This window comes from Salvelinus fontinalis, chromosome 32 (assembly GCF_029448725.1).
Source record: "Salvelinus fontinalis isolate EN_2023a chromosome 32, ASM2944872v1, whole genome shotgun sequence".
Lineage (NCBI taxonomy): Eukaryota > Metazoa > Chordata > Actinopteri > Salmoniformes > Salmonidae > Salvelinus > Salvelinus fontinalis.
In genome coordinates, this window is record NC_074696.1 from 18,737,350 (window position 1) to 18,760,271 (window position 22,922).

Genomic DNA, 22,922 nt, shown 5'->3' on the forward strand with positions numbered 1-22,922 from the left:
CAACCTTTTCTCTTCACTGGCCTTTTCTGATTTTGCTAAATCATTTAAAGATGTACAGTTAAAATAAACCATTGAAACACACCATGATTATACACCTACATATCACTTAATTTTATGACAAAACTCATTGCTTTGACAGCGTTTTAATAAAAGCATTACAGTAAATATCACTCCAAATAAGTGATGGTTCCAAAAAGTGAATGTAGCTTGACACTAGAGTGTTCTGGTTCTGTAGTTCTGCTCATTGTCAGCAACACAGACAGCTCAGCTGCATAGGACCCGTTGGGAGAGTCACGCTAGAAGACAGCCCAGCTCTGGACCCTTCTCCCTGGCCAACTAATCCTCATAATTAACCACACCCATATAACAAAACATTTAACCTATGTACCACATGTTCAATCACATGTTGTGTCAACAGTCAACACCACATTTATTTTAGCGGGGAATAGAAAGGAAAGTTTCTATAGCAGATTCGTCAGTCACACGAGATCAGAGCGGAGATGCCACCGCATTCCCAGCCCTGGAACGTGGCCACGTTGAAAGATTTCCCAAATCGTTAACGAACAGCGCCAGCAGCACATTCTCCCCCAGTTAAATTGTGCGTGAATAATGGATCTAATTCCATCAAAATATAATAATTGATCTCATTCTAATGGCCTGTTCAATTTCTATGGTGCTAGTGTCCCCTATTCACTGTAGTGCATTCTGTCATATCGACCCCTACTGATGACGTAAGAGGAACTACATGTGACGACAACACTGGAGGGAAAAATCTATTATTAACCGGATTATTGCTATGCCTTTCCGAGCCATGTTCTCATTCACAGAAAAGCATCATGGGAGAGCGGCTTTTGATCCACACAACATGCCCCGCAGCCTCAGATGTCTGAATGGGGACGTTGTGTCCCAGAAGACAACAACATCAGAAAGAATGAGGACATTTACCTCTATAGTCTTAGACAGACCACTAGGAGGTAATAGAGAATTTGTAAACTTGCATTTGTACCACATACCTTTAATCCATAGGATAGAATACCTAGGATAGGATAAACCAATCCTTCTGCCCCCCCCCCCTTAAAAGATTTAGATGCACTATTGTAAAGTGGCTGCTCCACTGGATGTCATTAGGTGAATGCACCAATTTGTAAGTCGCTCTGGATAAGAGCGTCTGCTAAATGACTTAAATGTAAATGTTAAATGTAAATCCAGGATCCTTTCATGTCACAATGAGAAAGGTTTTTGATACGGTGGAATGTTCAATCAAAGGAATTACTTTCTGTTTATTAAAGAAATAGCTTCCACATGAGAAGGGGAGCTTAAGCCCCACCCTCCTCAACATATATATCAACGAATTGGCGAGGGCACTAGAACAGTCTGCATCACCTGGCATCAACTTCCTAACCTCCTGCCAAATGTATGACCATATTAGAGACACATTTTTCCTTCAGATTACACAGACACACAAATAATTCAATAACCTGTTGCCACAAGAAAAGGGCAACCAGTGAAGAACAAACACTATTGTAAATACAACCCATATTTATGTTTATTTATTTTCCCTTTTGTACTTTAACTATTTGCACTTAATATGATATTTGAAATGTCCTTATTCTTTTGGAACTTTTGTGAGTGTAATGTTTACTGTTAATTTTTATTGTTTATTTAACTTTTATTTATTAACTGCTTCACTTGCTTTGGCAATGTTAAAATGTTTCCCATGCCAATAAAGCCCTTAAATTGAAATTGAAATTGAGAGCGAGGGAGGGAGAGCGAGGGAGAGGGAGCGAGAGAGTGAAAGAGAGAGATTCTCAATGAAGCCAGACACATCCATACAGTTGCATTCCCTGTGTCCAAAACAACCCTTAGAGACAGACAGACAGACAGACAGACAGACAGACCCATACAATTGCATTCCCTGTGTGCAAAATAACCCTTTTAGTGAGGCGGTTCCTGTTGTGATGTCATCTGGCTCTGGTGACTGACAGATGACACATCTAAAATCCAACATATGTGCATAACATGCATAACACTTTTACAGTGCCTTTTAACATTAAATAACTATAATAATTCATACTTAGCTAATTTGAATTAAATTGTAATTAAGTCATGAGCACTGGGACTGTACCTGAAAGGTAATTAACGCCACTTTGATCATTGAAATGTATCTTTATAGAAATACTGCATGCCTAGCTCTACTGTGAAGATAACTACGTAACTTGACTTCTGTCTACTCTCGCTATTCTGCTATTCTGTAACGGTGGTCCTCCTCCTCTTCAACCGAAGAGGAGGAGTAGTGATTGAACCAAGGCGCAGCGGGTTGTGAATACATAATTTATTTAAAGAAAAGACGAAAACACGAACTTCACTATAAACTAACAAAACAACAAACGGAGTAGACAGACCTGGACGACGAACTTACATTAAACACGAAGAACGCACGAACAGGGAAAATAGACTACACAAAATGACGATGTACAAAACAAACCGAACAGTCCCGTATGGTGCGACAAACACTGACACAGGAGACAACCACCCACAACGAACACTGTGAAACAACCTACCTAAATATGACTCTCAATTAGAGGAACGCCAAACACCTGCCTCTAATTGAGAGCCATACCAGGCAACCCTAAACCAACATAGAAACAGACAACATAGAATGCCCACGGAACGTGACATATTCTATTATTTCTAGTCTCAGATTACCAATTTACAAATGGTTATTGAAGGGATGCATTTTCTGTTTTTCTGTTTGGTTAATCTACAGTATGTAAATGGTCAGTGGGTTCAGATATGTTTATCTCATCAGGAGCTCTTCTTTTATCTGCGCCTGGCTTAGGTATTTTCTTTAAACGTGTTGGTCTGTCAGTAAGGAAAACACGTACCATTCCCTTTACACTCTTTCTCTGTTTCTCTCTCTGTCCATCTCGCTCTCTCTCTGTTTCCCTTTTTCTCTCTCTGTTTCTCTCCCTCCCTCTGGACAGCTAAGTAAGTAAGGTCTAAATTACACAACTATTAACTAATCACTAGATGGGGTCTGGCCTATGTCTTTTTATGGGCAGTAAAACAATCTGCAGTGGCTCTTTGAAGCTAATTTCCCAGGTCTGTCTAGGTGACATACACTGCACAGATTCAACTAAGATCTTTCCTTTTCTGTGGAGAAGTAGAAACAATTCAGTCTTGATGCATTTTTGTTTCTGATGATACTGTAGATGCAAATAAATCAGGGCTATTTAGCAGTGTTGGAAATTCTCGAGGGACATTTGATTCTAGAAAACTAATGATGAAGAATGGCCATCGGTTGTGTTGCATTGATTAGAAGAGAAGGCAATAAATCCATCTCAGCCAGAAGCTGTTTGGTGTTCACCAGCAGGCTAGTGTATTTATCTTTATCACATTGCATTTCTTGCAATAAAACAACGCTGCAAGTTTAGCAAAAGTAGAGCTTTTCTTTTTAAGACATCATAAATCAACTTTTCTCCTCACATTCTTCCATCGGCACTAAAAGATACGTCGGATGGTCCAGGAAAATGTTGATAACCACATGAAAACACTTCCCTGGTCCTGAATCTGCGACTTGGCATTAGGGTGAGCATGCCACAAGTGAAATGATGTCATTCTAGACTTGAGCCGAGTTTTGTACGTCTTTAACGATCACAGACACGTTGGTGTATTTTTGAGAGTTTGATAGGCTGATAATAACATTTCATGAACTGCTATAATTTATTTTTGCAGACATTTGGTAGGAATTCCTACCTGGAGTTTCGTAGTTAGTGTGAGGGAATGTGCATTGTATTACTTTTGAGTTAGCTAGTATGATTTAGAATGGATAAAAAAAATAAAAAAAAAAATCCATGAAAAATAACAATGATCATTGATTCTATATTGGCAAATCAAAAACAGTATATTCCTAATTGTTTCAAATGATTTACTCACTTTGTTAAAGTACAGCATATTACAACAGATTAAAAAAATACAAATAACTATGACCATTCCATCTATTATGGCAAATTGAAAACAGCGTATTCCAAACTCTCTCCAATTACTTCACCAACTTTGTTTGAAGTAGTGTTTAGTACAACCAATTAAAATGAACATTAAACATGTCAAGATCTTTAGAAGAATTCATAGAAGATAAATCAAGAAAATAATCCAGTAGATTGAACCCAGAACCCTGTATGCAGACATGTATGTTGACTCAGTATAAGCCTTTCTATATATGATAATGCATCTGTGGATCATAACTCATGAGCTTTGATATCCTCCTTTTTCAAGAAAAACTTGCTCACATTCTTTTAGTGTGTGCTTTCAATTATTACCAGGAGAGAAGACCTTTCCCAAGAATCCCTTCTTACCCTCCCTCCCTTTCCATCTCGAAGACGGAGTGATGTGCTTTTCTAACGGTTTCTTCTTTTCTCCTCTATCACTCATCATCTCAACCTAACAGTGAATGGCAAAGACAGGCAGAGGCAGCAGATATCATTATATATCAACATCATGAGAAAACTACCTCATTGTAATCAAAGGTTCTATCTCGCTGAACATGGCAGACATTTTGAAAAAGTTTCTGGAGAACTTTTCATTTTCAATACAGTTTTCATTAATACAGTTTGGTACCAAATGAGATAGCATTACTGGAGTTTCAAAGAGAACAATTTGTAATGTGAATTAAACGTACCAACATTTTGTCAAATGCTGAATAATTTAAAAAAATATTCATCAAAAGATCAAAACAACTTGCTGATATGCAGAGTGGGCAAGATTCATGTTCATGTATAAATAAAAACAAAATTCACCCTTTGTCCTGAATGAAAAAGTCCCATATGTAATCGTTGGGGAAGTAGCCTTATACTTGCGGCTGGCAGAAATGGGAAAAGTGATTAAATAAACATTTGTGGCTGGAGATTAGCCGAGAAGCATTATGATTCCCTTCTGCACTGAGCTTTCCAGTATAGTCTTTTGGGTGTTGGACTAACTAGGCAGCATTTGGATGTAGTGGGGTGTGGATAAGCAGAGGAGAACAGAGGAGCTAGGAGCACGGTCCGGCGATCACAGACACACAGAACTAAAACAAGCACCAGAGCTGGGAAGAGAGACTCAGAAATAGCATCACAAGAGTTTGGTGTGTGAAATAAAAGACAAACATTGAGGGTGTGAGATGGCAAAAGAGAAAGAAAGAGAGAGAGAGAGAAAGAAAGAGAACAGTGTCAGTGTACAGAGAGGACGCTAGTTATTTTATGACAAGCCCCCGGTCTCTCGTTAAATAGTTAACTGAGAAGCATGCTCTGGTTCTGGGACAGAGAACTCAAGCCGGGCCGCTATATTGCTCTGACAAGCTTGTTTAAAGGTAGCCGAGGGCCTGTTCGCCACTGACGATGGTTAATAATGCTCAACAGACCCTTTTATTGTTGATTGTTATCTTAGGCTGAGTTGATGCATGTTAGAGCTGCAATGTAGAAAAAAATTGCTTTTAATCAATTGTTTTTAACCAATTCTAAAACCAATACATATATCAAGTATGGAGAGTATATAAAGATTTTATACCGCAACATTGGTGCATAATTTCCATTGCTACCAATTTATATTGATTTTGGCAGAGACAATTCCACTGTGTAAACAGCGTTCACATAGCAGTAGCCTAAATGAAATTACAATTGTTAAAGTATACAAACCGTTTTAATAATATTTTTGTACATTTGACAAAATGTTTCTAAAAACTCTAACTTGTCTTCAGTATCCACTTTTGTTTGGTTCTCAAAAACCTATCCAGAAGAAATAGCCCCCACACAGACAGGAGATTAAGAAGGTTTAACAAAGAATATTGATCCGTTCGTCTGCGTCTCAAATGGCACCCTATTCCCTAAATAGTGCACTACTTTTGACCAGAGCCCTATCAGTCCTAGTCAGAAAGTAGCACACTGTATAGGAAATAGGGTGCCGTTTGGGATGCAAACTTCCTTTGAAGGCACCAGGACAGGCCCTAGGGTTCATAATCAATAGAATAGAAAAACCCATCTGGGGATGATTGTTGCTGGTGTTCCAAAATGTGCCAAAATGGCAGTTACGTATAGGTGGCCAGGTAAAACGCAATCAATTAGGAGTAGGAAAATCAATTACCATTGAGGGATTATCCGGACAGAGAGACTTGGAAAGGGGAAGCATAATCAGTCAGAATTATAAATGTCTCACAATTGTTAATGAATCGCTGAGAGAAATGAATTATAATTTGCAACCAAACAGTTATTCCAGTCTCTCTGATAGACTTGTGTAAGACTGGGGAAGCCTTTTAGTTAGGGAAAGTCTTGTTCTTATGGCTGGAGAACTAAGCTTTCAAATCTGACTGTGTCAGTGTTTTCCTCAGTTTTATCAGAGGCTGACAGATCCGTTGTGCCCTTTTCATCCCAACCCCATGATAGCCTGTACAGTACGTAGATGTATGACGCATAGAACATCTGCTCATTAATCAAAATATATCTATATATGACGCATAGAACATCTGCTCATTAATCAAAATATATATATATATGACACATAGAACATCTGCTCATTAATCAAAAGATATCTATGTATGACGCATAGAACATCTGCTCATTAATCGAAAGATATCTATGGTCGACATTCTCAAAGTTTTACATTTAACATTTAAGTCATTTAGCAGACGCTCTTATCCAGAGCGACTTACAAATTGGAACGTTCATACATATTCATCCTGGTCCCCCCGTGGGAATTGAACCCTGGTCCCCCCGTGGGAACTGAACCCACAACCCTGGCGTTGCAAGCGCCATGCTCTACCAACTGAGCCACACGGGACCGTTTTCTACATGATTCAACGTCATCACATAACATTTTGTTGAAATGACGTGGAAATAACGTTGATTGAACCAGTTTTTGCACAGTGGGTAAAACGTGTCTGAACTCCTGCAACTCTCAGTTGGCTGGGCTCCGCACTTGTGCCATCAAACCCCCGTAACTTATCCAGAATTCCAGATCATGCCTGGTGTTAAACCTTCCGAAGTTCTCCCATGTAACCTCGCTCCTCGGCACACTGACTGGCTTCCACTTCAAGACCATGGTGCTTGCCTACAGAGCAGCAAGGGGAACTGCCCCTCCGTACCTTCAGGCTAAGCTCAAACCCTATACCCCAACCTGAGCACTCTGATCTGCCACCTATGGTCTCTTGACCCTCCCATCCATACAGGGAGTCAGCTCCCGCTAAGCCCAGTCAATGCACTTCTCTGTCCTGGAACCCCAATGTTGGAACAAGCTTCCCCCTAACATCAGGACAGAGGAGTCCCTAACCATCTTCAGAAAATGTCCTCTCTTCTTTCTCATGTCAGGGGAGACAACTCAAATGAGAGAGAGAGAGAGAGAGAGAGAGAGAGAGAGAGAGAGAGAGAGAGAGAGAGAGAGAGAGAGAGAGAGAGCGAGAGAGAGAGAGAGAGAGAGAGAGAGAGAGAGAGAAAGAGAGAGAAAGAGAGAGAGAGGCTTGTGTTGCTTCTATACAGAATGCAAGTATTGAAAGATGAATTTTACACCTTTCACAAATAGAAAAATGCCTCGAAGTAAAATCACAACAATGCACAGAACTCCCTCATTTGGAGAAAAATGACATCTGAATCATACCCTATGTCTCTCCTCTGATAAGCTCTGTATAGGATCAAGTGTAATCGCAGCCCTCTGCTATTTTTCTGTTTTTATTTTTAATTTCACCTTTCTTTAACCAGGTGGGCTAGTTGAGAACAAGTTCACATTTGCAACTGCGACCTGGCCAAGATAAAGCAAAGAAGTTCCACACATAAAACAACACAGAGTTACACATGGAATAAACAAACATACAATCAATAATACAGTAGAAAAATCTATATACAGCATGTGCAAATGAGGTAGGATAAGAGAGGTAAGGCAATAAATAGGCCATGGTGGCAAAGTAATTACAATATAGAACTTACACACTGGAATGGTAGGATGTGCAGAAGATGAATGTGCAAGTTGAGATACTTGGGTGCAAAGGAGCAAGATAAATAAATAAATAAATAAATAAATACAGTATGGGGATGAGGTAGATTGGGCACACAACTATTGTGTACATCAGCTCCACCTACTGATGCAGACGGGGTGTTCAGTAGGGCTGGTATTATCACAATACTTGGGTACCGATACGATATGTATTGCGATTCTCACAATTCTAAAGTCAGCAAAAAAAGAAACATCCTCTCACTGTCAACTGCATTTATTTTCAGCAAACTTAACATGTGTAAATATGTGTATGAACATAACAAGATTCAACAACTGAGACATAAACTCATCAAGTTCCACAGACATGTGACTAACAGAAATGGAATAATGTGTCCCTGAACAAAGGGGGGGTCAAAATCAAAAGTAACAATCAGTATCTGGTGTGGACACCAACTGCATTAAGTACTGTAGTGCATCTCCTCCTCATGGACTGCACCAGATTTGCCAGTTCGATTGCGGTGAGATGTTACCCCACTCTTCCACCAAAGCACCTGCAAGTTCCCAGACATTTCTGGGGGGAGTGGCCCTAGTCCTCACCAACCGATCCAACAGGTCCCAGACGTGCTCAATGGGATTGAGATCTGGGCTCTTCGCTGGCCATGGCAATGACATTCCTGTCTTTCAGGAAATCACGCACAGAACGAGCAGTATGGCTGGTGGCATTGTCATGCTGGAGGGTCATGTCAGGATGAGCCTGCAGGAAGGGTACCACATGAGGGAGGAGGATTTCTTCCCTGTAACGCACAGCGTTGAGATTGCCTGCAATGACAACAAGCTCAGTTCGATGATGCTGTGATACACCGCCCCAGACCATGACGGACCCTCCACCTCCAAATCGATCCCACTCCAGAGTACAGGCCTCGGTGTAAAGCTCATTCCTTCGACGATAAACGCGAATCCGACCATCACCCCTGGTGAGACAAAACCGCGACTCGCCAGTCCTGTCTGGTCCAGCAACGGTGGGTTTGTGCCCATAGGCGACATTGTTGGCGGTGATGTCTGGTGAAGACCTGCCTAACAACAGGCCTACAAGCCCTCAGTCCAGCCTCTCTCAGCCTATTGCGGACAGTTTGAGCACTGATGGAGGGATTGTGCGTTCCTGGTGTAACTCAGACAGTTGTTGTTGCCACCCTGTACCTGTCCCGCAGGTGTGATGTTCAGATGTACCAATCCTGTGCAGGTATAGTTACACGTGGTCTGCCACTGCGAGGACGATCAGCTGTCCGTCCTGTCTCCCTGTAGCGCTGTCTTAGGCATCTCACAGTACGGACATTGCAATTTATTGCCCTGGCCACATCTGCAGTCCTCATGCCTCCTTGCAGCATGCCTAAGGCACGTTCACGCAGATGAGCAGGGACCCTGGGCATCTTTCTTTTGGTGCTTTTCAGAGTCAGTAGAAAGGCCTCTTTAGTGTCCTACGTTTTCATAACTGTGACCTTAATTGCCTATCGTCTGTGAGCTGTTAGTGTCTTAACGACAGTTCCACAGGTGCATGTTCATTAATTGTTTACGGTTCATTGAGCAAGCATGGGAAACAATGTTTAAACCCTTTACAATGAAGATCTGTGAAGTTATTTGGATTTTTACGAACTATATTTGAAAGACAGGGTCCTGAAAAAGGAACGTTTCTTTTTTTGCAGAGTTTATATGTATTGTGATTTGATACTGTGTTTTTATTCCGATTCGATGTTCGAAAACATGTTGATCACCATATGTCTGCTGCAGAGGGACAAGAGAGAGGCATGAGAAAACGAGTTATGATCAGTAATGGAAATAAAAGTGCTGAAAACGAATTGGCTCCTTATTTAAAAAGAAGATGGAGAACAATCTATAAAGGAAACGTTTTGGTGCAGGTACAGCCAACTACCCTTTTTGCGATATTGTCAAAACAATACAATATGCTATATTGTCAAAAATAATATCTCGATATGTAACTGTAGCGATTTTTCCCCCATCACTAGTGTTCAGTATATTATAGACTGTAACGGCGGTCCTCCTCCTCTTCAACCGAAGAGGAGGAGTAGTGATGGAACCAAGGCGCAGCGGGTTGTGAACACATAATTTATTTAAAGAAAAGACGAAAAAACACAAACTTCACTATAACTAACAAAACAACAAACGGAGTAGACAGACCTGGACGACGAACTTACATAAACACGAAGAACGCAGGAACAGGGAAAATAGACTACACAAAATGACGATGTACAAAACAAACCGAACAGTCCCGTATGGTGCGACAAACACTGACACAGGAGACAACCACCCACAACGAACACTGTGAAACAACCTACCTAAATATGACTCTCAATTAGAGGAACGCCAAACACCTGCCTCTAATTAAGAGCCATACCAGGCAACCCTTAAACCAACATAGAAACAGAAAACATAGAATGCCCACCCAAACTCACGTCCTGACCAACTAACACATACAACAAACTAACAGAAATAGGTCAGGAACGTGACAATAGACACTGTAGTTCTGGAGAGTATGGGGGAGTTATCCCTAAATGCTGATCTTGGGTCCGTTTTGCATTTCCCCCACTAATGGTTAATGTAATAATGAATAAGGGTTAGCTGATCCTAGATTTGTACCTTGGGGAAACTTCTCCCTGGAGCGAACGTTAGGTAGACACAGGGCAGGCAATCACTGGAAATTGTTCACCGCTTAGGGTGTGGAGAACTGGCGCACCGGGACTATACAAAAATAGACCCAGAGAGAACAGCTCCTCTTTGTGTTGGAGCAGATTAATGAATAAGGAAATGTTAAGAAAATATTTCACTACGGTGTCATTTCATGGGTAGGTCGCACACAACCGATCATGTTGCTCCAAGAACATGAGTGATATGCACTAATTTGAAAATCACAGCACACATTGAAACACTTACACATGTAATGTAATAACCACATCATATCATCGCTAGCTCTGAAAATGTCTTTACTACATTGCGGGGACTTAATCAATGTTTGTGGGAGCAGCTGCATCCACACATCCGCGAGAACAAGTATCCGAAAGGGAGCTGTATTCTCTCACACTGGCTTCATGCACTAATGTGTATTTTATAATGGGAAAACATCCACACGTCATTCTGGCTGGCTAATGTCTTGACTTAGCCCGTAGTACAATTTGATGCTGTGAAATTTGACAAGGTCCATAAAAGAGGAAGACAAATAGAAAACGACTACAAGCTAAGGTTGCACAAACTTTGTCTTACACACAACCTACACTACACAAAAGGCCGAAGGACAACATGTCCCCACAACAACTAACACATTTCAATCCCATTTATTTTAAAGCTACAGTCTGGGATTTGAAAGATAACAACATGGAAGAATGAAATTTACTATTGAACAGATATTTTCTACTGGAAACAATTATGACAAATATCGTTGCTCTGTCAAATTACCCTAGTGGAGCGTTGTAAACAGAACCGCAGCCTGAGACAGACAGAGAGAGGCAGAGTGGCGTACATGAACGAACCAATGAATAAAACATGAAGCATTAGTTTAATACATAGGAACAACAAGCTCAGTCTGTATACACTGCTGACCTCCGTTGACAGATAGCTCTTAGTTACATACACTACCGTTCAAAAGTTTGGGGTCACTTAGAAATGTCCTTGTTTTTGAAAGAAAAACTAAAACTTGGTCCATTAAAATAACATCAAATTGATCAGAAATACAGTGTAGACATTGTTAATGTTGTAAATGACTGTTGTAGCTGGAAACGGCAATTTTTTAAATGGAATATCTACATAGGCGTACAGAGGCCGATTATCAGCAACCATCACTCCTGTGTTCCAATGGCACGTTGTGTTAGCTAATCCAAGTTTATCATTTTAAAAGGCTAATTAATCATTAGAAAACCCTTTTGTGTGTGTGCCATTTCAGGGCATGAAAGCACCGAGGTTTAACTTTCATTTTAATTTGATCTCCCTCCTGGCTCTCTGCTTTCCTGTTAGTCTGGCATATTTGCCGCTCCACTCATCACTGATCAGACAGCTGATGTATCACTCCCCAATCTCACAGATAGAGCAACCAGACGTATGCAACTGAGCTCCATGTAACGGCCGTCTGAAGAAGAAGGAGTGGACCAAAGCGCAGCGTGGTAAGTGTTCATGATTTATTAATACAACTGAATACTAAATAACAAAACAACAAAGAGAACGAATGAAACCGAAACAGTTCTGTCAGGTGCAGAAACACAAAACAGAAAACAACTACCCACAAAACACAGGTGGGAAAAGGATACCTAAGTATGGTTCTCAATCAGAAACAATGATACACAGCTGCCTCTGATTGAGAACCACACCCGGCCAAAACCAAAGAAATACAAAACATAGAAAATGAACATAGAATTCCCACCCAAATGTGACACTCCAATTGTGTGTTCGTGTGTGTTTCTGACAGTATCCCGTCATATATGTGCACATCGCCCCTTCAGCCCATCATCCCGTCTCAAATCAATGCCCGTTCAGACAGACCGACAGACAGACCGACAGACAGACCGACAGACAGACCGACAGACAGACAGATGGTAATACATTTCCTTAAACATGATTACATTAACAGAACTAATCTATTCAACATTTAGCCACAATAGCCGCCTGGGTACTTTCTGCCCCTTCTATGGTCAATGTTAGTGCGCTTTGTAGGGAATAGGGTGCCATTTGGGACGTAGCCTGACTGATTCTCGACAAGAATGAATTTGATATAAGTAGCCTATGGAATGACATCATTGATTGCTAATGATCTTCTTCATCAATATGCTAAAACAATGTATAAGGAGAATGGTTCTAGGTTGTGTCATGGCAGTTCTCTTCTCACTATCAAATCGTCTGAGTGGACACGTTGTGGTGCTTGGATAATACCACACTGATTGTAATTCAACCTGGTGGTTGACTACGTTAGACTTTCGGTACATTGACAACAGCCACAGTCTCCCCAGTCCCAATCACATCTCCTTTACACACTCCTCATGAGGGGCAAAAGTGCTGCTTTAGGCACAATGTTTAATGCTCAACTGGCTACTTTGATTCACATGTAAAATTATATGCACCTCTAAATGGCACTGCTAGACCACTGATCTGATTATACTTAGAAATCTGCCCAAATGACTGAGAGGGAAAGTGGCTATACAGTATGGTATGGGAATGGAAATTTGCAATGTTTTCTACATAAGCTTTGCGAGAATGTCTTCAATCAGCATATTTCACATGCTGAAACAGAAATCTAGAATATGTGTCAACAGTATTAGTCTATTTGGGAGGGATGGGTGTGGGCTTTTAAGGTATGAAACATTTTAAAAGTCAATACAGCATTTCATTTTGTGATTTGATTTGTTATGATATTAAATAAATGTCACATTCCTATAAACCATGTTAAATTGTGTGAGACCGATTGCTTGATATGTCCAACGAAATATGCCATCCCATTGACTAATGACTGATGAGTGTAGAGAGCTCATCAATCAGAAACCAACCAGTAGACCTACACATATGCCCTTTTATGGTCACAGATAAATTCATAATATATTTACCATTGTGCCTCTTTGGTGTTTATAACATTGGATTCCCTTGGTCTCATTCCTTCCATATCAGCCAGTATTATGAACAGAGTAGGTGGAAGGCAAAGTTCACTGCCATCTACTCAGCACAAGCTGTACAACGGAATATGAAGGCGCAATTTATTTATGTAAAATCGCAAAATTTAACAATGATCAATGACTGTTAATTGGCAAGCTATTCTAGTTAATTTTTTTAAACTTAATTTTAAGATTGTGACTGTCACGTTAAAAGAATTGAATGAATACAAATAGGAATAAAATAAAATAAATGCAACAACATAATTGAAAGCTCTTACCTTGCTAAAAAATGGGTTGAAAGATTACAATTCTGTAAGGAGTCCAATAGTGATGTATTTCAGAAGAGCCCGGTGGTGCAGCCTATGTAGACAGAAAGCTTATTCTGAGACTGACTTCCATCGTCCGTGATTCTATTTAACTCAACCAAATGTACATTTACAATATTTTTTTCAACCGGAAAAGGAATATCCACTCGAAAATCAAATAATAATAATATCAATCAAGTGCGACAATTGCCATTGTTGATTTCATTGCAGCTATGAAAGCAATTTTTTATGACTGACGCGTGGTTTACGTTTTGCGGTGATAACGCGCCAGTCTGTTCGCGGTTAACTCTGTGACACTTCACCAACCGGTAATCCAAGTGCATCTAACTGCCTCCCGTTTCGCGGAGTTCCTCCTAGGATTGTGACTGCCTGGTGGGTTTCTGCACTTTGTTAAAGACTCACAGTGGCGAGGCGCGAGCATCTCAGCGTGTGCTTTCTTCTGACTGGCGCTCTTGGCACAAGTGAAGGACTCTAAAAAGGAAATTCAACGCTCAGGTTACAATATGCGATGGTGCTGGGTGACCGTCCTGGGTGAGGTAATATACATGCAACCCAATTGAAATTAAGACTCCCACCGGTTGATTATTGCTGTCGTTATCATCTTTCTCCTCAATGGATACTGATTCATTAAGAAAATGTTGAACATTAACTAACTCATATTTTTTAAATGATCTTTTCTTTTGTGAGGTGAGGAGTTTGTGATTTCATATATTAAAATTTAAATTTAAAAAAAAATCATTTTACAAAAAAGTGTCTTATGTGTAAGGTGTAGATAGAGTCGGGTTCCACTGAAAACCAGATCCACTGAAAACCAAGCACAAGCAGCATTGAATCCTCAAAAGACAATGGCAATAGGAGGGGCAGCAGAAACCAACATCATCTTCCCCATCATCATCAGAACTGTCATTGTCCTGGTAATCATTATCAACATCATCACCATTGTCACCACCTTTTTATTCTTCCACCTCCTGCTCTTCCTCCTCCTCATCATTCGCTAAATCAGAAGCCCCAGTTCAAGACATTTGGAAGAACATTTAGTTTTTCTCTGCTGTTTTTTATTTTCTATACCCACCTCATTGGTGCACTTCCAGGTGTTTGCCTGACGTCAATGTCATTATAGCTTCAGCATTTATCTGTCTGTATTCTACACATGCACGCACACATACATGCACGCACACACACACGCACGCACACACACACACATACACCCACACACACACACACAGAGAGGGGGTAATGGGGGCGTGAAGCTGCATATTCATGACATATTATTAGACTGAAATGCATGATGATCTTGTCATCTCTAAGTCTCAAACAGCAGGGGAAACAATGCTGAGAAGATAGACATTTAATTCACTGGGGAGAACGGGGCGGGCAAACAATCTTTTCATATATGTTTTTTCTTCTTCCAACTTTGAAAATAACTTTGCAGTTTCTGTCTTTTTGCTACATGTATGTGCAGGTCCTAAAACATGTTAGGTCTGGGAATGTACCGTTCGCCAAGCCCCAGCCACGCCCATCACCTAATCCCCATTTTGATACAGAAAAAAACCCTGGCATTGCTAAATCCATGCAAAAAGGGTGCAAGTGGACACTTAGGGGAGAACGGTGGAGAATCGGGGTACATTTTTTATTGGTACTACCTACTACCTACCCCTACCTACATGTACAGTTAAATAATAAACAATCAAGCTTTGTTTATACACTAGCTGGGTAGTGTAATGCGTGCGCACTGGCGGCAGAGAAGTCAGGCGCAGGAGAGCAAAGACTGTGTTACAACGGTGCAGTTCAATAATAAAAATCACAGTGAACAAAAACAATAAATAAGTACAATGGGACGAAACCCTTCACACGCCAGACATAACGTGCACAAACTCTTACAATCAACAATACCGGACAAGGACATGTGGGGAACAGAGGGTTAAATACACAACATGTAATTGATGGGATTGAAAGCAGGTGTGTGGGAAGACAAGACTAAACAAATGGAAAATGAAAGGTGGATGGGCAATGGCTAGAAGACCGGTGACGTCGACCGCCGAACGTCGCCCGAACAAGGAGAGGGACCGACTTCGGAGGAAGTCGTGACAGGTAGTTAGCATAAAATGCTGTTGCCTCAGCATCGCCAGCTAGCTAGCAATCTAACATTGCTGTCCGGGTGATCGTTTTAAGCTGCTAGCTGGGATAGAAAAAATGAGGAAGAACTGTCACTCCAAAACCTATTGACCAATAGAGACTCATCATCTATGCATCCCGCTAAACCCCACCTACATGGAATGAATGTGCCAGAATTTTGCAAACATAAAAAGGCAACGAATGCAAAGGGCAGGGTAACGTAACCAAAGATAGAAAACATTGCAAGCAAAGAGGGAAGTGTTTCATCACAATCACATTATCATTGAAAATGTTTCACTGCAATTTTTTGCATTCATTTACAATTCGTTTGTTCTTGCCTTTCAAAATGTATTTCCTTGCAATATAATAGATTTTTCTTTCAATACGTTTGGGTTAATGTTTTGCTTTCAATATGTTTTGTTTTGTTTGCAATAGTTCAATTTTCTCGAATTCTAAAGGTTTGCTTGATATTAAAGGCACACAAGTAATTACATATACAGTTGTGGCCAAAAATATTGGTACCCTTGCACTTTTTTGAAATAATACACCATTTCTTTCAGAAAACTGTTGAAATGTCAAAATATTTTGGTATCCAGTTGAAAAAACAAAAAAATTGAATCATTTATTAAAGCTTAGCTTATTCCACAAATAAATCCTAAAATGGGCCGGACAATATTATTGCCACCTTTTAGAAGTATTATAAATAACTAGATCTCAAGCCGGTGCTTCTCCTTTACTTTGACATTAAACTCACCTGTGGTGAGTTGCAGCTGCCTGCAATATAAAAATCACTCATTCAACCAGTTTGAATAGAGAAAATAACAAAGTCTCCTGTTTTGTGTCACTGTGTACTACAATGAGCATGGAGAAAAGAAAGAAAACCAGGGAATTATCCAAGGAGGTCAGACACAAGATTGTAGCCAAGCATGGAAAATCTCAAGGCTGCAAGTCCATCTCCAGAGACCTTGATATTCCTGTTTCTACCGTATGTAATGTTATTAGGAAGTTTAAGTTTCATGCCACTGTAGCCAACCTCCCTGGACGTGGTCGCAAGAGAAAACCTGATGGAAGATTGCAGCAAAGGATTTTTTAAATGGTGGAAAGGTACCTTGTTCAACTGCCACATATTCAAAGGTATGACAATTTCAACTCGCACCATCCGTCGCCAACTCAATGAAAAGGGATTATATGGTAGGAGACCGAAGAGGACCTCACTGCTGAGAGAGAGACATAAGAAAGCCCGACTGCAATTTTCCAAAACACACCTGAACAAAATCCTCCTGCGAGAATGTCCTGTGGACAGATGAGACCAAATAAGAGCTTTATGGTTGAGCACACCATCTCTATGTTTACAGAAAACAAAATGAAGCCTTCAAAAAAAAGAATACCTTCCCTACAGTCAAAAGTTGAGGATGTTAAGTGATGTTTTGGGGTTGCTTTCCAGCCTCTGGCACTGGGTGCCTTGAACGTGTGCATGGCATCATGAAATCAGGAGAATACCAAGGCATTTTGGAGCGCAATGTCGGACCCAGTGTCAGAAAGCTGGGTCTCCGTCGAAAGGTCATTGATCTTCCAGCAGGATAATGACTCTAAACACACTTCAAAAAGCACCCAAGAATGGTTCAAGACAAAACGCTGGACTGTTCTGAAGTGACCAGCAATGAGTCCAGATCTAAATTCCATTGACAACATGTGGAGAGATCCGAAAACAGCAGTTAGGAGAAGGCCCCCTTCTAATCTGGGAGAACTGGAGCAGTTTGCACAAGAGGAGTGGGACAAACTGCCAGTACAGAGGTGCAGGAAGCTCATCGATGGTTATAGGAAGCACTTGATTGCAGTTACTTTGACCAAAGTTTGTGCTACCAAATATTAAGTCTAGGGTGTCAATAACGATGACGATGCTATTTCTGTTTATTTTCTGATTCAAATGGATATATTAAGTTCTGAATTAAAAACAAAGGCTCTGTAATGTTAACAGTGCAATAAAGAATTGTGGAAACCAAATAATTGTCAACTTATTTTCTGGGAAAATTGTGAGTTACTTGAAAAAAGTGCAAGGTTGACAATATTTTTGGCCACGACTGTATGTGAGGAGTGTTTGTTCACGTCTCCACGAGATCATTAGATTAACCTTAATAGGTGCATGTCAAATTAAACTGCCACCTCCTAGTGATGCTTTTAATACACACTTTAATACACACTGTGCATCAGCGATGCCACAATGTTAATTTAACCAGGTAGAGAGAAGAAACTCCTGGGATGTGTTCGAAATGGCACTCTATTATCTACATACTGTAGTGCCTTACATTTGACAAGAACCTTCATTGCTCTGGTCAAATGTAGCGCACTATGTAGCGATTGGGAATAGGGTCCCATTTAGGACACAGCCTTGGTAATAATAACCATACTACACAGGGGCTTTCTCACCAGCTTCGCAGCTTCTCTCCTCTAGTTCATCTGTCCATTGGAGACCAGTGAGAGTTGGGGTTTTAAAAGGGCAATTACACCTGGATGAAGGTTTTGACATAGCGTAAAACACTGAGCCAAGCTGCAGGCAGAATCCTCTTAGAAAGCCAAAGCCGCGGTTTCCACTAGTTACCACAGTCACAAAGTCAAAATTAGCTAAATTTTAGAAATTAATGAAAACTAAAATGAATATTTTGCTCTTAATTTAAGGTTAGGGTTAGGCATAAGGTTAGCAGTGTGGTTCAGCTGCCCACTGGTTTGCATGTTTTATTAGATATGAGGCAGCCACAGTGACCTTCACAAGCAAGGAAGAGATCTTTATCCAGCTTAAGCCCATCATGGCCATTGTTTGAGCCAGGTAGAGAGGAAATAGAACCAGTCAGGCACCGGTTTCACGAGGAGATGCTACATTTTAGGCTCTGGAGGTGAAAATAAAGGCACATAATGGCGGCTGGTGGCAGATAATGTCACGGGCATCAATTGTCTGGATCCACAGAGAGGATCCCTCTGGTAAAATCTGGAGACTTCCTCCAACTCCTCCAATTAGTATATTTGGTAACAAATAAGTCTGTAGATTGTGTTGAATTGATAGGTCCTTGATTCTGGAATGGCTCAAAAATGGTGGATGCCCACACAGATTCAAACCTCCCTAATGTATTTATCAAAGTCACAATCTTAAGACCTGCAGGTCTACTCACAGTGGGGTAAGATGCTGTTACACACATCACATGTCACTGTCATATGAGAAATTAAACTTTCTTCCAAGAACCTTTTAAAAAAACCTGTAGAGCCACAGAATTCAATCCCATCAGCTGGAGAAGACCTTTATGGTCAAAATGTTGTCTGATTTATTGTGTGTAGGCAATACTGTGGGACACATTCTATTTACTGTAGACCCACTACAACTCAACTCCAGAAACTGTGGTGCTAGAAGCATATGCACTCAGTCTCCCCTGGTACCAGGCCAGCATTTCGTGACCATTCCTCTGAGCTGTGCTCCATTGGCAGAATAACGTTTTGTTTGATTTACGAAGGTAATCACAGAAGAAGGATGGTTCCACGCCTCACATTTGCATACGCCTTGCCTATTCAGAGGGTTCTAAGTTCAGCTCTCAGGAGGTGGAGCGCTCTACAGTAGCCTCCATCCACAAACCTAACAAAATATATTACTTTATTAAGACACACAAATACAATAGCGCCAATGTGTTTACCTACCAAGTCTGCTGAGAACGGATGACATTTATTTTTGATATAAAGTTGTTAACCTTTGGAGGCTGCCGCGTGGAGTGCACATATTGAAATCTTTCTTCACTTTACTTTGTGAATGTGTTGTAAAATACATCAGGTTAAGAAATGTGTGGCTGTGTGTCTGTATTCAGGGGATTTGTTTGAGTAATTTGTAATCTTCCAAACTTTGATTGAAAATGACTCTGGCACGCGTGCAGCATGCAGGCTACAGTGGTGGATCTACTTTATCTCCATTGAGAGTCATAGAATGTGTGCCATCAAGGAAGATTCTGTTTACAGACTGAAGGTGTATGCTACCGCCCATCACAAAATAAAGGAAGATTCTACCTACAGACTAAAGGTATATGCTTCAGCCCCAACAAAAAACAAAGGTCTGTGAATAAACACAGATTATTTAAAATAAAATATTCACTATCAAACCCAGGATTCCGTGAATGCAGAGTTCACTGTTGAACTTTTTGATAGGGATTCAGATGAAATTATAGCGCCTTTGATTACATCCTTTGAATATTCAAATCACATTCAAGCTCTTATTTTGTGCATGTAGATCTTAAGATACCAAGCTTGATGGATGGGAATGCTAAACCCCCAGTTATACACTGAGTGTACAAAATATTATGAACACCTGCTATTTTCATGGCATAGACAGACCAGGTGAATCCAGGTGAAAGCTATGATCCCTTATTGATGTCTCTTGTTAAACCCACTTCAATCCGTGTAGAAGAAGGAGAGAAGACAGGTTATTAAATAAAGATTTTTAAGACAATTGAGACGGATTATGTACGTGTGCCATTCAGAGGGTGAATAGGCGAGACAAAAGATTGAAGTGCCTTTGAACAGGGTATGGTAGCAGGTGCCAGGCGCACCGGTTTGTGTCAAGAACTGCAACGCTGCTGGGTTTTTCATGCTCAACAGTTTCCCGTGTGAATCAAGAATGGTCCACCACCCAAAGGATATCCAGCCAACTTGACAGAACTATGGGAAGAATTGGTGGTCGTATGCTTTAAAGCAATGCCCATTACAACGTCTACAGCAGAGCAGTGGTGTAGTGGAGGGTAAACGTAAGTAAACGTTTCCCCAGCTTAAAAAAAAAGAAATTGCTTTACAGTTTACCCACCTTTTGCAGAAAACGGCATTGAAAGTATAGTGAGCGTAACTTTTTAATCACAACTACTTTTTTCACCACTGCATCACTCCAGCAGAGGTACACAGTACAGTTGATCTGTGTTTCCGTAACATGGCCACATGACAGAGAACGTAGGCGGCGAGACAGATCGACAGGGAGTGTCAGCCAGGCCTGCCTAGCCCAGCCTAGCCTCGGACCAGACCAGAGAGATCAATTCAGGCAGGGGTGAGAGAGAGAGACACTCCTCTTAATCCCACACTGGATCATGGACTCTGGGGAAAATGTGATGCCATGTGTTGGTACGGAAACAGCCATGCTCCAGAGCACTCAGTCAGAATATGTTTGGTTTAGTCAGCATCCCAAATAGCACCCTATTCCCTTTGTAGTGCCCTACTTTTAACCAGGGTTGATAGGGCTCTGGTCAAAAGTAGTGCACTATATAGGGAATATGGTGCCATTTAAGACATTCCCAGAGACTGACACCAAAAATTTCCAGCTGGTGGGCAAAGGTCAGAAAATGTACTTCTCTCATAGGAGGATTTAATTAGATTTTTTATTATATCAGTCACCTCAACATGACAAAACTTCTTGATTCCCTTTTGGTGCATAATTCAGAGGGATGTATGAGTGAAATGCATGATGAAGGGATGAAAGAAAGAAGAGGGGTGCTGCTGCTTACTCATTTACAGTTAATATGGGTGGAAGGTGGAAGTCTGTAAAACGTTGCCTTGGATCCCCACCCAGTGGCTGTTCAGGATCCAGCCCCTGCTGCCAAGCTATCAGGTCATGCTGAATGAAGGTCCTAACAGACCTAGGACCGGATCCATCCACAGATAGAGTAGTTAGAAGTAATAGACTCTGGTATAACTCTGTTAATAGACTATGTTAATTATGGATACTAATATACTAGGAACACAGTCTACATGGAGCTACTGGGCGGTTTACTTTCTCAAGCATATACTGGATGTGTCCGAAATGGCACCCTATTCCCTATATAGTGCACTCCTTTTGACAAGAGTCCTTGGGTTTTGGTCAAAAGTTGTGCACTATACAGGGAATAGGGTGCCATTTGGGATGTACTTCCTTTTCTTTGCCAAGGGCAGCTGTAACGGGTGTAATTCTGCCACTAGGAGGCGCCTAAAGTTCTGTAACCTAAGTCCCCATGTCATCCTCAAACTTGAGTAATCTTTTAGCTTCCAGCACTTTCAATTATATTATTTATAGAACACATGATTAATTGGTATACATGCAATCACTTTTATGAAAAATACTAATGTTTTGTTATTTAAATGTATATAGAACGACAAGTAATATTATGGTAGCTGAAAATTGCCTTAGAACAACAGGCTAGGCTTATACACTACGTAAGGTATAGAGCTAAAGGGTCTGACAACAACTGGACTGATTAACACATGGATCTCATGGTTCTGTATATAAAAGTCATTTAATTAAAACAGTGAATTAATTACTAGTAAATTGCCCTACCTAATGTCCTGTGACTAGTACAGTGGCCTCAAGTACTCTTATGTCAGTCAAATCTCTTATAATCAGCACCATTCAAACGTAATAGGTTCCATTGTAATAGAAAATAAACCACCATGTCTATTACAGAGATGGACAGCTTTTAATGGCTTTTGCTGGAGATTTTATCTCACAACAAAGCGACAAAAAACAGGGATACATTGTGATACATGTGATTAAACTTAACAAGCTTGTCTGAAATACGTCTTAGTTTATTTGACAAAAGCAAGGAGTGCAAACTCCAAAGTATCAATTTGCATACAGAAACTCTGTGGGAACATTTTAATTCCTTCTAAATCCTTTTTAATGCTTATTACGTTTCTAGTCCATGGTTTTCTATTGGATTTTCTGACCCTTTCAAGTTAGGGTTCATGTCAAAACAACAAAATAAATCTAAATTGTCATGTCACGTTATTGTATAATGGATGGGAATGTACCTGCAGGTGTGTCAGTATCACATATTACATTGATGTTGTAACGGCTCTCGTTGGTGGAAGGAAGAGTTGACCAAAGCGCAGCGTG

General features: G+C 40.6%; 1 protein-coding gene across 2 annotated transcripts in view; it reads right to left on the reverse strand.

Moving 5' to 3' along the window:
* Window positions 1-14,829, reverse strand: part of LOC129830831 (calcitonin gene-related peptide type 1 receptor-like) — a 98,262-nt gene extending 83,433 nt beyond the window's left edge. Inside the window, exon 1 of one of the 2 annotated variants that reach the window (XM_055893597.1) lies at window positions 13,877-14,829. The gene's annotated coding sequence lies outside the window, so the exon portion shown is untranslated. The remainder of the gene's footprint in view (window positions 1-13,876) is intronic. The other variant, XM_055893596.1, reaches the window with a different exon arrangement.
* Window positions 14,830-22,922: the final 8,093 nt, after the last annotated feature.